The sequence below is a fragment of the Schistocerca nitens genome, chromosome 5 (assembly GCF_023898315.1).
Source record: "Schistocerca nitens isolate TAMUIC-IGC-003100 chromosome 5, iqSchNite1.1, whole genome shotgun sequence".
NCBI lineage: Eukaryota > Metazoa > Arthropoda > Insecta > Orthoptera > Acrididae > Schistocerca > Schistocerca nitens.
Window position 1 is genome coordinate 540,330,613 of NC_064618.1, and position 16,075 is coordinate 540,346,687.

At 39.2% G+C, this 16,075-nt stretch overlaps 1 protein-coding gene across 1 annotated transcript in view; it reads right to left on the reverse strand.

Annotated features, from left to right (window-relative positions):
• Positions 1–16,075, reverse strand: part of LOC126260154 (cadherin-23-like) — a 370,016-nt gene that overhangs the window by 85,066 nt on the left and 268,875 nt on the right. The window lies entirely within an intron of this gene.

A 16,075-nucleotide genomic window follows, 5' to 3' on the forward strand; every position in this document is an offset into this window, starting at 1 on the left:
GCCTCCAGTGGTGTCGCGACAGGCGTGAATGGAGGGACGAATGGAGACGTGTCGTCTTCAGCGATGAGAGTCGCTTCTGCCTTGGTGCCAATGATGGTCGTATGCGTGTTTGGCGCCGTGCAGGTGAGCGCCACAATCAGGACTGCATACGACCGAGGCACACAGGGCCAACACCCGGCATCATGGTGTGGGGAGCGATCTCCTACACTGGCCGTACACCACTGGTGATCGTCGAGGGGACACTGAATAGTGCACGGTACATCCAAACCGTCATCGAACCCATCGTTCTACCATTCCTAGACCGGCAAGGGAACTTGCTGTTCCAACAGGACAATGCACGTCCGCATGTATCCCGTGCCACCCAACGTGCTCTAGAAGGTGTAGGTCAACTACCCTGGCCAGCAAGATCTCCGGATCTGTCCCCCATTGAGCATGTTTGGGACTGGATGAAGCGTCGTCTCACGCGGTCTGCACGTCCAGCACGAACGCTGGTCCAACTGAGGTGCCAGGTGGAAATGGCATGGCAAGCCGTTCCACAGGACTACATCCAGCATCTCTACGATCGTCTCCATGGGAGAATAGCAGCCTGCATTGCTGCGAAAGGTGGATATACACTGTACTAGTGCCGACATTGTGCATGCTCTGTTGCCTGTGTCTATGTGCCTGTGGTTCTGTCAGTGTGATCATGTGATGTATCTGACCCCAGGAATGTGTCAATAAAGTTTCCCCTTCCTGGGACAATGAATTCACGGTGTTCTTATTTCAATTTCCAGGAGTATATATATATATATATATATATATATATATATATATATATATATATATATATATATATATATAAAAAACCCACATCCTTTCGTCTTTCCCTCTTCTTCCCCTCTTTCCTGATGAGGCAACAGTTTGTTGCGAAAGCTTGAATTTTGTGTGTATATTTGTGTTTGTTTGTGTGTCTATCGACGTGCCAGCGCTTTTGTTTGGTAAGTCTCATCATCTTTCTTTTTGGATATATATATATATATATATATATATATATATATATATATATATATATATATATATATATATATATATATATATATAGGAGATTAGGAGATACATATATCTGGAGGTCCCTTCCCTACACATTGCTGTTTCAGATGGACATTACACAATGACACGGTCACAAATTTGAATACTGTAAACAGATACATCAATGACCAGATGGATAGTTCATAATTTTGTGAAAAACACATTGGACACAAGAGAGATTTGAACCCAGACCTCCTCCTTCGCATTCCAATACCATGTCCACATAACAATGACGGTGTTACTATTCAAATCCATTAGTTATTGACATCTTAAGCTTGGACCATTCACTGTTTTTATTTTGCTTCTTTTTTCACAGTGTGATACCCCTTCCTGTTTTTGTGCTTGATCTGTGTTCAGTTTTTGATGGATTATCCACTGGGCCAAACTACTAAACCTGATTGGGGGGGGGGAGGCTGGGGGGGGGGAGGTGCAGTGGGGAGATGGGGAGTTTTTCTTGTTATTAATTTGTGGCAGCAGTATCCTCATTCAAAAACAATTGTTCCAAAATTTCTTTGTATATTTACATGCTAAAAGACATATTTTTCAGAATTCTGGGGCACATATGAATGTTATTCACTACCTGTGTTGTAGTAAATTCTCGGCTACAGTTGTATCTTCTGTTAACTGTAAAGTTTGGTAGCAGTCTCTTCTGAAAAAATTTGCCCCCCCCCCCCTCCTTTTTTTTGCAGTGTAAGTGCTTGCATGATAAGTGGAACATTTCCATCTTTTTTCACTCTTTGACCTACTTCTTCTAAGCCAGTGTATGAAATTTTATGATTGTGATATAAACTCAACACTTACAGATTCAACAGCAACTTTGTAATATTGTATTTTGCACATATTACAACTGTCATATTGTGTTCCATTTGGTACTCACTTCAACAGTAGTGAATACTGGTCAACATTTGTCATACATTAGCAACACTTTTGCACTAGTCTACTAGTGCGCATACCCTTAATAATAGTTCCAAGCACTAAGTTAATTTTGGCTGAATCATTAAGCCAGATTTTTCTGTCATTTTTACACTGGTCCACATATTTTAACTTTTTATTTTTTACAGAAATGAAAGTAGCCATGCTTTATAGACTTGGATATGTTGAACGTGAATATTAAAGTTAAAATTGTCTCCTAGCTCAGGGTTACAAGTGAATAAGGTGCTTATTTCACATTCACACTTACAGAACATTGTAAGAGCTAGATGCAAAGGCATTGTGACAAGGTTTCCTCGCCACTATTGAGTGAGGTGAACGCTTTCAGTGCAATTTTGCAACACTGCTTTACACCGTGAGTCATCTGTGCAAGATCCAATCATGTGAGTATTGTCGAATATAGAAACCAGGCATGATTTTAAAATCATTGTTTGTCACAGCTGTATGCTCTGGTACTGTATTGCTTCACTTGTTACTGGAATGAGTGTCGTGGCAGTTCACAGTGAACATATGTGAGCTGAAGTGTTGAAAATGAAGAAATGTGTCATTGTGCACTTTTACAAAAATGCCCCACACTTGCGTTTACAAACATGATAACTTATGTTACATTTGTGCAGATGTTTTTTGCGGTTCAAGAAGGTCATCATTGACTAAAGCAGTGAAACAAGCATACACCTTGTATTTTGGGTGTCAAGTTGGAGACCAAGATAAACTGTGGGTTCCACATCTGTCATGCACTTCTGTTCATATACACCAAATGCTAGGATGCTTGGTAAAAATTCTGCACGAAGTTTGGTGAGCCTGTTGTTTGGCGTGAACCCACAAATCGTGCATCAGATTGCAATTTTTGTGTGGTATTTCCTTGAAGAAAGGAGTCTGTATGAAGAGGAATACTCATTATCCTGACATCCTATTTGTCATTCACCCTTGGCTCATGTAAAGGATTACCGGTTCCTGTGCCCACACATGTATCTTTATCAAGCAGTGATAGTGATTATACTGAACTGACACATTTAGCCAGTGACACAGACCATACATTTACACCAACACCGTCATCTGGAGAACCACACAAAATAACAAGCTGTGAAACCAGTGATCTGATCACAGATTTAGATCTTCCAAAGCGCAAAGCCATACTCTTGGCCTCGTGACTGCAGCAGTGGAATTTCCACACTGACACAGTACATGTGTGTGTTTGAGGGGCATCAGAAAAAACTTGTGTGTCATTTAAGGACTGAAGGCCACATTATGTTCTGCAGTGACATCAGTGATTTGTTGGAAAATATGAATATTACATACAAAGAACATGAGTATGAATCTTACACAGCGGTAATCACAGGACACCCATATCTGTGTCAAATGCTGCCTTAGCTAAAGAAAGTTATACCATGTTGAAATCAATTGTAAACTGTCTTAATTATGGGTGATATGTGGATTCCAAAGTCACTTTGATGCAGTTGTTTTTGCAGTGGGGTTACACTAAGTATTGCTGCTACCTGTGTGAGTGGGGAAAAACACTATACATAGAAGGAATGTCCTCCATGAACGGCTCTGGTGCCTGAGCCAAAAGATATTGCCACAGAACCGCCAGTGAATCCAAACAAAATGGTTCCCCTACCACTGCACATTAAGTTGGGACTCTTGACAGCATGTGTTAAGGCAGTATACAGGAATAATGCAGCATTTCAGTTTTTGTGTATGAAGTTTTCACAACTCAGCACAGGTAAGATCACAAAGGGGTACCGATTGGTCCACAGATACACTAGCTTTGGGGGACACAGATTTTGAGCCCATTCTAACCCCTCATCAGCTGCATGTACAGTAATTTTTTTTGTGTGTGTGATAACACTCTTCTTAGGAAAAAGGAGAGCTGAAAATTATGGGGATCTTATGGATGAAATCATTCATGCTTATAGGCTAATTGGCTGGAACATGATCTTGAAGATGCACTTGCTTTATCCCCACCTCAATGTGTTATCAGAGAACTGTGGTGGATTTAGTGATGAGCACGGTGAGTGGTTCCATCAGGACATTTCTCTCACTGCTATGTTGGCCGACTGCTGCTGGATGCCACAGAGAGATGCTCCAGACACCACCCACAAGAGGAAGACAAAGAAATGGTGCAAATAAACTAGGTAACTTCAGTTAATATATATATCCTACTGATTACAGTAGCAGTATATGTGAAACATAAGCCCCAATTGACTTGTAACCCTGAGCTGGGAGACAGTTGTAGTTGTGATATTTGTAATCAATACATCGAAATCTATAAAGACCATTTACTTTAGTTTCTGCATAAAATCCACAGTGTACCTGTTTTATTTATGCAAATCACCTCCTTGCATATAACAGATGCTGAAATTAAAAAAAGTATTACTTAGTATTTGGATAAACACTGAATTAGTAAGAATGCAGCCCTACTGTGATTCCCATTCTCAGGTGCTTGATGAGTTAGTTGCTGTTCATGAGCAGCTGGAAATCACTCTGACTAGTATTAAGCAATTGGAAGCTGCTTAAAATGGGTGTGTTGGGTGAAACGTCAAGAGTCATGTAGTAGAGATATCAAATTTACCTCAAGTATAGGGCCCTTCGAAAAGCTCACCAGTTTTGATATGTCAAATTATGAGCTTTAAATAATGGAAAATCCTGAATGGAAAAACAGCACTATAAGAAGGATGGACTGCTGATTACTATATGTAAGAGCCATTGGGTGGCAGACAAGTATGCTGAAAAAAAAATACAGCTATATTTTATTAGCTGTTGGACTGAGTACTTCATCTGTCATAGACAAAACAAAACACACACACATTCGCACATGGAAAAGACATGCACATGTGGCCCTGTGTGTTTTGTCTGCATCTGACAAAGGACTTGGTCCAACTGCTAATAATGTCTACCATTAATTTTTTTCTCTTGAGCCATGCAATGATTTTATGACTACAGCTATCACCTATGGCAGTTCTTTTTATCTACAAAACCATTTAATTGTAAATACACCTTGTCACTAAAGATGATGATGTTTCTTGCAAAACTGTTGTCTTCCTGTCATCTTCTCGGAAACCAGTCAACAAAATGTTGACTTTTCTCATGATTGGTTTCTTTCAGCTGATGCATTTACTGGATACTGTAAATGTGATAATGGAGAGCATATCGGATAATTCACCACACTGAAAGATATCTTATCCTCAATTCTCGGAAACAGCAAAGAACCAATGTTCACTGTTGAATTTGTTTCACTAAACTTTGCAATAGGGCTGAGAACTGTTGATTAATTTGGCAGTTCACTACACCCTAGAATCACATGAAGACATCCCACAGTTGCTGCATAACTTTTTCCATTCTGTTAAAATGTTTTCAGTATTAGAACATGCTCCACAATAATAAATTGCCCCACATTTAAACACACAATGAAGAAATCTGAAAAAATTCAGATTGAAGCAACAAGCTAAATGTTTCCAGAAACTTAAATAATACACATCAATGTGTCAACTGATGGGCAAAAATATACTACACAATTCAAAACCGGTACTCTTTTAAAGATCCTTCACTATCTTCTCCAGTGAATTTGTCTCCTCTGTAGGAAGCGCAGTGCCCATCACTGCTCGTGTACTTGACTGTGAGTGAAGTGTCAGTTGTAGATCTAGGAGTTCTGCAGAGGAGAGGCAGGAGTTAGGGAGAACCTAAGGTATTGCACCCATTCCTCCAATCAACAAGTTTTAGTTCCAGTTTTCTATTGAATCTGACACTGAACCAGTGAGACATACTTCAACTGCTGGGAAGCCTGCTGTGACCAGTGTCAGGGGAGGCAAGTACAAAAGGGTAGTCCTAAGACACATTGAATAATGGAGCCCCTCAGTGGAATGGCAGCAAAGGAGGGGAAGAATCATCGTGTGCATTCTGTGTGGATGCTTAAAGCTTAATTTAGCATCACTACACGTCAGAGCCTGCTCTACAGCTGCCTGATTGTGTGCGAGATGCACACAAGGTTTCCTTTAGCTTTAGTGACTCTCCCTCCAATACAGATAACAATAGCTGCAGGAGACCCCAAACTGTTTGTGTAAGACCTAAAGGAACGACCCCACAGATGAAAAGATTAAAATCCTTGAGATCAGCTGCCAGAGCACATGCCACAAAGTCCCAGAGTTTGAAGCAGTCTTAAAAAGCAGTGGACATCATCAACATAGAAAGGTCTAAAACCAAAACTTGAAAACAGTTACATTTTTTTGTGCAAATATAAGTCAATATAAAAAGGATAGGCTAATGGGAAATGGACTGATGTATTTGTCTCAGTAATGAAGAAACTCAAATCGTTCATGATAAAACTGGATCTGCATGTGAGATTGTTTGGGCAAGGATCACTATCAAGGATGGGCATAAACTTGTAGTTGGATCATCATACTGATGACCAAACTCATCCAACTTTAGAAGAAACCTCAGTTTGCTAGTATGAATGTTCCCCAGTCATTCTGTCATTATTACAGGACACTAATCATCCAACAACTGACTGTGAATGTTACACTTCTGTAAGTGGTGTGCAGGACAAGAAAAGCCTGCAAAACATTACTAAATATCTTCTCTGACTGGGAAAGTTACACTTCTGTAAGTGGTGTGCAGGACAAGAACAGCCTGCAAAACATTACTAAATACCTTCTCTGAAAACTACCTAGAACAGACAGTTTGGAAATCTACTCGGGACAGAAATAAACTGCCTAGAAAGAAAGGATGCAACACCTTCAAGGACAAGTTCATTTTGCTGACACTCGCATCAGTACAAAGTTTATCCCCCCACCAAAAACGTTCTGGTGGAAATGCAGGCATCTATTCTTGCATGCAAATGATCATCAAGATCCAATAAACCTGCAATAGCCTGATCTAAGTATCTTGGACCTTTTGTTGTAGTTCAGCAATGGTTCTTGCAGGTCCTTGAGAATGAGTTAGTTCCCACTTCATAATGCCCCATATGTATTCAATTGGCAAGACATTGGTAATCTTGTTGGCCATGGCAGTTGTTGTTTACCATGAAGAGCACACAGTATTTCAGCAGCCATATGTGGATGAGCACTGTCATGCTGAAAAACCGCATCACCTCCCTGCCAAAAAAATGAGAGTAGCATAGGGATAACAGCCTGTACAATGTAGCAGGCACTGGTAACTTTGCCCTGCAGAAACATGAGGCATCCCCCCCCCCTCCCCCACACCGCCCCACAAAGCCTGGACGGGACCTGAGTATCTTGGACGAAAGCACTCTGGAATGACTGTGGAAACAGCTCCCCAGGTCAATACCATACACATCAATCTTGACATGCATTTATATTATTTGTACATCCAGAACCTGGTCTATAGGTGTGGGAAGGTTCCACAGACCACTGTTAAAAAAGTGACATACTGCTGACATGCTGTATCCACTAAGTGCAGCAGTCTGTCAATATGTCCATGTAGCTTACTGTAGGCCGGCAGTGCGACCCCATTCAAATGGCTGAAGCTGTTCAACAGCAGTGGGGCATGGTTATACTTTAGAATGAATGTTGCAAACAGTGTTCACCTCTAAACTCAGCACGGTTACTGACTGCGGAATCAAGACAGAGGGGGCTCAGACAAGTCTGCTGAGTGCTGTCCGATTGGTGATGGCCAGTACATATGAAGCACTACAACCCCTCAGATGGACCTATTATACCCTGGTGCCACTGAACACAGTTGTTGAGGGTGTTGCATTTTTTTCCAACCTTGTATTAGACCTAATGGCAACAAATATACTGACCTCTTTGAAGGCATCTTTATGAAATTGGCATCACTGGCCATGATACAGTTGTAGCAATTATGGTCATTAAAAGAGCAGCTAAAATGTGTCTGAAGATGTATGTGTTCAATAATCTCCATAGAGAGGCAGGTGTGTTATATCACAAAGAGAAACTCAAAACATTAACCTCTTGGCAGGAGCATGAAAAAGAACTGTGACTCGAGTTTAAAAGAAAATTTAACCATGTACTGGACAGATATGTACCTAGTAGAATATTTCATGAAGGAGGAACTCTCTAGGTATATGGCCAATGAAAATAAACTTCTAAAGAAACAGTGACTTCTGTATAATGGGTGTAGACAAAACGTAACACTAGGGATACAGAGATGCTGAATGAAATGCATTTGACTGTCATGAGGGCAATGAGTGAAGCCTTCAATAACTACTGTGGCAGAATCATAGGGAAGATCTCTCACAAAACCTGAAGAAATTCAGGTCGCATATAAAGGCTGCCAGTGGCAGCAAAGTTAGTGTCGAGAAACTCATGGATGACGCAAAAACTCTAATTGAGGGTATTAAAGCAAAGGCAGAAATGCTGAATTCCATCTGCAAATGTCCCTTTACTAAAGAACATACAGAAGTACCACCCCAGTTTAACTCTCCACCACTGCAAAGGTGAGTGATACGGTAGTGCAGTTTCTCTGAACTGAGAAACGGCAAAAATTAAACAAGACTCCAGGACCTTATGGAATCCCTGTCAGAATCTATACAAAAATGGCAGCTGTCCTGAATCCCATTTCAATTGTAACATACTGTACATCTGTTGAACAAAAGACTGTGCTGGATGATTATAACAAAGCACAGGTCACACCTCTCTAAGAGTTGGCTAGCAGAAGTGATCAACAAAACTACCATCCCACCTAACTGATGTCCATTTATTGTAGACTCCTGGAATATATCCTGAGCTCAAATTCAGTAAGTATCTCAAACAGAATGCCAACCAGCACTGATTCTGAAATCATCAATATTGCAAAACCCAGAAGAAAATATTGATAGCAACCTCAGGTTTTTTTGCGGACTACGCAGTTATCTGTAATGAAGTACTGTCTGAAGAAACCTGCAGTCAAATTTTGATAAGATTGCAATGTTGTGTGAGGACTGGCAGTTTGCTTTAAATGTTCAGAAATATAAACTTGTGCACTTAACAAACCGCAGAAAAGAAAGATCGTGTGACTACAACATCAGTGAATCACAGTTGGGATCAATAAACTCATACAAATACCTAGGTGTAACACTTTGTAGGGATATGAAATGGAACATAGGCTCAGTCATAGGTAAGGCAAGTGACAGACTTTGATTAATGGGCAGGATACTGGGTACAAAGTCTACATGCTAGAGCATCCCATTTTAAAATGTAATTGAAGTGTGTGGGACACATGGCAAATAGGATTAACAAGGGAGATTGAATGTATTTTTTTGTTATGGAATTTGACCAATTGTAGACTGCTTAGGACCAAAGACAATAATACCATTTTTTTCTTCCCAGAACTTCTTCATGCTTTTACTGATGACCTGCCTTTGTTCATTCAACATAACCCTCCTAGATTGTGAATTTTGTTGGCGGACAGAAAGTTTTGCAGCATTGATCAGTAACCTGAAATAGTCCCTGTCCTGTTTGATGTCTTCTATGGCATTGAGTTTTCTCAAGTCCCTTCTTGTCTCTTCCAGCAATACTGTGATTTTATTAAAATTTGTAAATGAAGTAATCAATTTTCTTCATTAGCATTTTTTCATCCATTCTGTAAATACATTATGTAAATATGACCATAAAATTTGAATCTGCTCTTTCTTATTGTGTCTGTGATAGTTTCTATGTTCCTGTATAGACCTCCATTTCTCCTCTTTGACCAGTCATAATTTTGTTTCTTTGTGGCACTAAAATTTTTCAGAGTATTTTCCTTTCTTTCTTTTCTGGTTCTTCTTGTTCATACCTTTTATTCAGTGTTAGGCATTCAGATCAGTAAAGTGCTTATGGTTTAATTACTGTTGGATAATGTTTCATTTTTACCTGGAATGATACTGAACTTTTATTATATTGGTTTCGGATGAGTTTGTATGCTAATTCCATTGTCTTTTGATCTTTCTTTACTTGTGGTGTTATCAAACACATTTGACTGTATCATCCATTCTCCCATATACTTAAACTTATCAACTCTTTTTATGTTTCCGTGTTCTGTTTCCATATATTTTTCTCTGTTGTGTTTATGTTCAGTATATTCCATTTTATCATATTTTTGATATTTATAATACAGTTTTAGCTGCAATTTCATGTAGTGTTTCTGTGTTTCTATCATTCTCTTTGTATCTGTCTTGTCTTTAGAAATTACTACAATGTCATCAACAAAAGTGAGGCAGTTCATTTCAAACCTTTCTCTTCCTTACCCTGGATGGATTTTTTCAATGTTTATCTCTCACATTTATTTATCTCACTCTTTCATGACCTTGTGTAAGACCAGATTGAAGAGAATGGGTGACAGCCCATTGCCCTGATGAACTCCTGTGTTAATTCTGAAATTTAAGTTTTGAAGTTGTGCCTATGAGTGTGTGTTCAGTCATTGTCTGGTTGTTTTGTCAATACCTGCTTTTTCCAGTCCTAGGAATACTGTCTGTCTCTCTACAGAATTGTAACCTTTTTTGAAATCAATTAATGTAACAACTGTGTTAAGGTTCCACATTGTTCTGATCTTGAGGATAGTTTTCAAGTTAAAAATTTGCTCTGGGCACGATCTACTTTTTCTGAACCCCACTTAGTATTCGGCAGAGATATGCCTCAGTAATTATTAGTGTCCATCCTGTCACCCTTCTTATACAGTGGATGAATTATGGCAATAGATTGTTTCTAGTCATCCAGTATTCTTCCTTCCTCCAAGCTGCCTGATTCCCTCCCAGTTTGCACATCTCAGCTAATATCCTGTCTCAAACTGGCACTCTGTTGTTTTTCTGCTAACCAGTATATTGTTCAGTTTGATGCAATGACTGTGGTTCTGAAGGTAGGTTTCCCTTTTGAGGCTGTCTGAAAATTAGTTGTGTTGAAGTATTGTGCTAGTAACTCACAGCTGTCTTTGTTGTGCGCAATCAGTTTGCCTGTTGAGTCTTTGAAGTGTAGGCTCATTGGCTTGTATCTTGGTATATCTTTTTTTGAAAACTCTGTAGAGGTCCTCGGTGTTTTTCCCATATCTTATGCCATTCACTATATCTTCTTCTGCTTGGTTGTTATAGTCCTTGTAACATTTTTGTCATTGCTTCTTTGATTTCATCCCAGTTCCCCATCTTCTTTGGGTGAGACTTTTTAAGAAATTCATTCTTGTTGTCTGACAGAAATTTTGTTTCAATTCCATGGACTTTTTAATTTTGGGGTTTGGTTTTTTAGGCTGAAATTTGGCTTTGATTTCTGTTAAACAGTGGTCCATATCTGTGCCTAGTTATCTTCTGACCTGTATGTTCATGAATTCTCTATGCTTTGTTTGGTTATTGGCACATGATCCAGTTGATATGGGCCTAAGTGTGTACTAGGATGAGATCAGGTCTTCTTTCTCCCTGGAAATTTTCTGGAAAAGGTTGACATTAGTTTTAAATCAAATTCTCTGCAGAAGCTGATGAGCCTTTAACCATTCTTATTGTCACATTTCTGTGAAGGAGACTTTCCTACTATTCCCTTGTATATCTCTTCTCTGCTGATCCCTACACTGAAGTCTCCCATGAGTAATTTTATGTGGTGCTTTTGTATTTTTGATGTCTCATTTGTTAGTCTTTCCCAAAAGTGGTCATCTTTTTCTGGATTTTTTACTCTATTGTCATTTTTGATAGGCGCATGTGCATTTAAGATGGTATAGCCCTTGTTTACTAAACTAAATGAGAGAAATGATTCCAGAATGAGATTTTCACTCTGCAACGGAGTGTGCGCTGATATGAAACTTCCTGGCAGATTAAAACTGTGTGCCCGACTGAGGCTCAAACTCGGGACCTTTGCCTTTCATGGGCAAGTGCTCTACCAACTAAGCTACCAAAGCACGACTCATGCCCGGTCCTCACAGCTTTACTTCTGCCAGTATCTCGTCTCCTACCTTCCAGACTTTACAGAAGCTCTCCTGCGAACCTTGCAGAACTAGCACCCCTGAAAGAAAGGATACTGCGGAGACATGGCTTAGCCACAACTCTGATGGGGACGCAAACATTTTTATGATTTCTGTTAGATTCCTTTTGACCATGAAAGCTGTTTTCTTTAGAAATCCTGTAGCCCTCTGATTGAAATGCATTCTAATCACTGTATCTGGTTTTGTGAAGTGCTAGTATGAGTATGTTGCATCTGTTTAACACATACAGCAATTGTTAAAGTTTCTGAAGGCTTTAGTGCACTGTTGATGTTTAATGTTTCTAGCAGAGGTTTTTTTGTAGGTATGTGAGAAGTTTTAGGAAGCTCTGACTCTTCCTTACATGATGTTCTAGGCTTTTCAGAATCCAATGGCCTTGTTGCATCACTGTTTCCAGTGATGAAGGATTGTTTACCTCCTGGAGTACTTTTCTGTTCAGTGTTTACCATCATGTCTTGGTTGAAAGTAAATTAGCAGGGGTCTTAGATCCTTTGTGGGATGTTACATCTGTGATCAAATTGTCAGATGGTTCTTAACACAGACCATGAAGCCCCTTGTTGCAAGACATGGATTTTTGTTATGTTTGGTGGGCTGCCTCTTCAGCTAAATCCACCATATTGAGGTCCACCCTCTCCACCTTTAGTACCACTGAGGCATCACTGTCTGAGGAAAATGATTCATCTGCCTTCTTTGCCATTAAGACTCTTCATCCGCCTTGGAAGCTACTGATCCTCTTCGCCTTATTTCCCACATTGCTGACTGTTGGCTTCCTCTGTCCTTTTATCAAGTGACCAGCTATTAGGAATAGACTGTCCTGCATTGATCATCTGGATCATTGAGTACTGAGCCCCTCACCACATCAAGACTTAATCCTTGGTGGGACATTATTGGCAAGAATGATCATAGGTTTCTTTGACTTGTGGCAGAATACCACAGGAATTTTGAAAAACATGAAATGGGAGATGCCTGAAGATGGATACTGATTTTCCAGTGCAAGCCTATATAATAAGCCTCAAGAACCAATGTTAAGTTATGATGGTTAAGTTAAGATGGTGTGAAGTTCATCTCTACATATTGCTCCCACATGGACTGTGAAAAAGAGTCATTCTTCCCATGCTCCATATACAACTGGAATGGGAAGAGATCTTAACATGTGGTGCCATGCTAAATACCCTCTGTCACATACTTTACAGTAGTTTGATGAGTAAGTACATAGCTGTGATGAGTAAGTATATAGCTGTAGATATTAATCTTTGTAAGATGAATGCTTAAACTGTTTACTGTGGACCAGCTGTAGGCATGTTTAGCAATCATTCGAGTGGTGTATATAGTAAAGTTAGTTTGAACTCTCGATCAGTATGTCCATGTCATCACCAAATAGTTTTTGAACTGTTCTTTAAAGTCACCATAAGATCATTTTTGTAGGCCAAGAACAAGATTGGACTCAATACTGATCCTCATTATCTGTTTCATTCTCTTTGTTCCCCCATTATGAGATTAATTTAATTCCTGTACATATCTGTCAATATGATTCTGTGCTTAGTGTTGTGAAGATAAGACTCCATTCATGGAAAAGGGAAGTCACTAATGCCATGTTGTTTTAGTTTACCATGTAGAATTGTGTGGTGTACTGTATCAAAGGCTTTGGTAAGATGACAAAGTATACAAATAAGTTAATTTTTTTGGTTAAACTTGGCCAGGTCTTGCATACCTTTCGTGCAGGGGATGACAACTGAAAGCCTAGATGAGAGGCCATTAACAAATTCTGCTTTGATAAAATAGCCAGTATTCTATAACTGACCACTTTCTCAAAAACTTTTGTAAATACTGGAAGGAGTGAATTGAGTTTGTACCTTGAAATGCTTTGTTTACCTCAGTTTTAAATTATCCTGATGTTACTGTAGTATATTTCAGTCTGTCATTAAATATTCTGTCATTGATTGATACTAAGTAACTTAAGGATAGTTTTGTCAAGCTGTTAGTCTCCCAAAGGGGCAGTATTTTTGAAATATTTCAAACGATGGGAAAATACAGAATGGAATGTAACAATACCATGAAAGGATAGTTGCTACTGACCATGTAGCGGAGATGCTGAGTCATAGATAGACACAACAAATAAGACTTCCAGAAAGTGAACTTTCAGTCAACAAAGCCTACATCAAAAGAAGACAACAAACACACACACACACACAAATGCAACTCACATGCACATGAGCACAGTCTCTGGCTGCCGAGCCCAAAACCTGTATAGAATGGGTGGTGTACTCTATTTTTTTTTTTTTTTTTTTTTTTTTGCTTGGCCAGGTCTTCAATACCTTCCTCTGCAGGGGATCTCTCCTGAGCCCAGATCTGGGATCAGCAGCCAGAGACTGTGTTCATGCAGTTTGGGCTGCATTTGTGTGTGTGTGTGTGTGTGTGTGTGTGTGTATGCTCTCCTGAGCCCAGATTTGGGATCAGGAGCCAGAGACTGTGGTCATATGTGTGTGTGTGTGTGTGTGTGTGTGTGTGTGTGTGTGTGTGTGTGTTGAAACTAATATTTCTTGGTGGCGCATTGCAGCATCTACCACAGTAAATCTATTCCATCTGCATTTGCTTGATTATCAGTGAGTGCAATGTTTTGTTATTCATTTATTTAATGTTCCTGTAAAGCTACTGCATACAGCAGATAGTGGACAGATATTACTGCTATGAACATTTCTTACACTAAAACACAATAATATTCCAACTAGAAGTAACGTTACGTAATATTCTATTACTGAATATGTTTTACAAATATAGCATAAAACAGCATTACAATTTTGTTTCTCTAGATATTCACAGAGAAGAAGCAGTGCTCAACCATAATACAGACCTTGCTGAGGTAGCTCTTGTGCCTCAACAATACAGATAGCTGTACCAACAGACGGGTATCTGTGGAGAGGCCAGACTAGCCTGTGGTTCATGAATGGGGGCAACAGCCTTTTCAGTAGTTGTAGGGGCAACAGTGTGGATGACGGATCTATCCTTATAACATTAGCCAACATGGTCTTGGTGTGCTGAAACTGTGAACAGCTAGAAACAAGGAAAACCTAAGGCCTTTTTTCCCTGGGGGCATGTAACTCTACCGTATCCAGGTGGGTGAAATGTTGTGGAGTAAAATAGTCTTCCAGTCAGATCTCCATTGAGTGGTTATTTAGGAGAATGCTGTCATCAAGAAAAACAAACTGGCATTCTACAAGTGAGTGTGGACTCTTAAAAACCTTAATTATGTTGGTAGGTTAGAGAATTTAACAAGGAAAATGGATTGGTTGAAGTTAAATATAGTGGGAATTAATAAGAGGTGGTGGTAAGTAGAATATAAATTCTGGTAAGATTAGTACAGAGTTATCAATACAAAATCAAATAAGGATAAGCAGAAGTAGTCCTAATAATGAATAAGAAAATAAAAATGTGAGTAAGTAACTGTAAATAATACAGTGAATGCATTATTGTAGCCAAGACTGACACAAAGGCAAAACTGACCACAATGGTACAAGTTTACATGGCAAGTACCTTCACAGATCATGAAGATATTGAGGAATATACAATGGCATACAGGAAATCATTCAGATAGTTAAGGGAGATGAAAATTTAAATACGATGTGTGACTGGAACTAGATAGTTGGAAAATGAAGAGAAGAAAAAATAGCATGAGAACATGGACTGGGGAAAAGGAAGGAAAGAGGAAATAATCAAGGCCAATGATTTGTTTCATTATTTTAGGAGAGTGTGTAGTGCTTGTGTTCTGATTTGTAATAACAGACCAGATAACTGTGCAATATTGATGGTAATTGAGATTCAGGTCTTGACTACAGTTTGTGCTCTGACTTAAAAAAGCTCTCTCTTCCTAGCAAAATATATTTTATAATTGCCAGTCTTTTGCTTCTTTATAACAAACCATCTCACCGAAGAATGAAGCAAGAAATCTTAATATGTGATTCCAATGATTCCAAGTTCTTCACTGAAACTCTCAAACATCTGGTAAATATACATACTTTAAATAGCATATATGTTATCTGTTAAGTGTTTTTATTGTACCACGCAATGTATTAATGGCGAATTAATATTGTTTTCCTTTATTTGTTATCCCAATGGTACATTTTACTCCACTGGCACACAAAGCAGTCAGTCTTCCAAACTCGGTATACTAGTCCATTGTACTTGAAGGAAC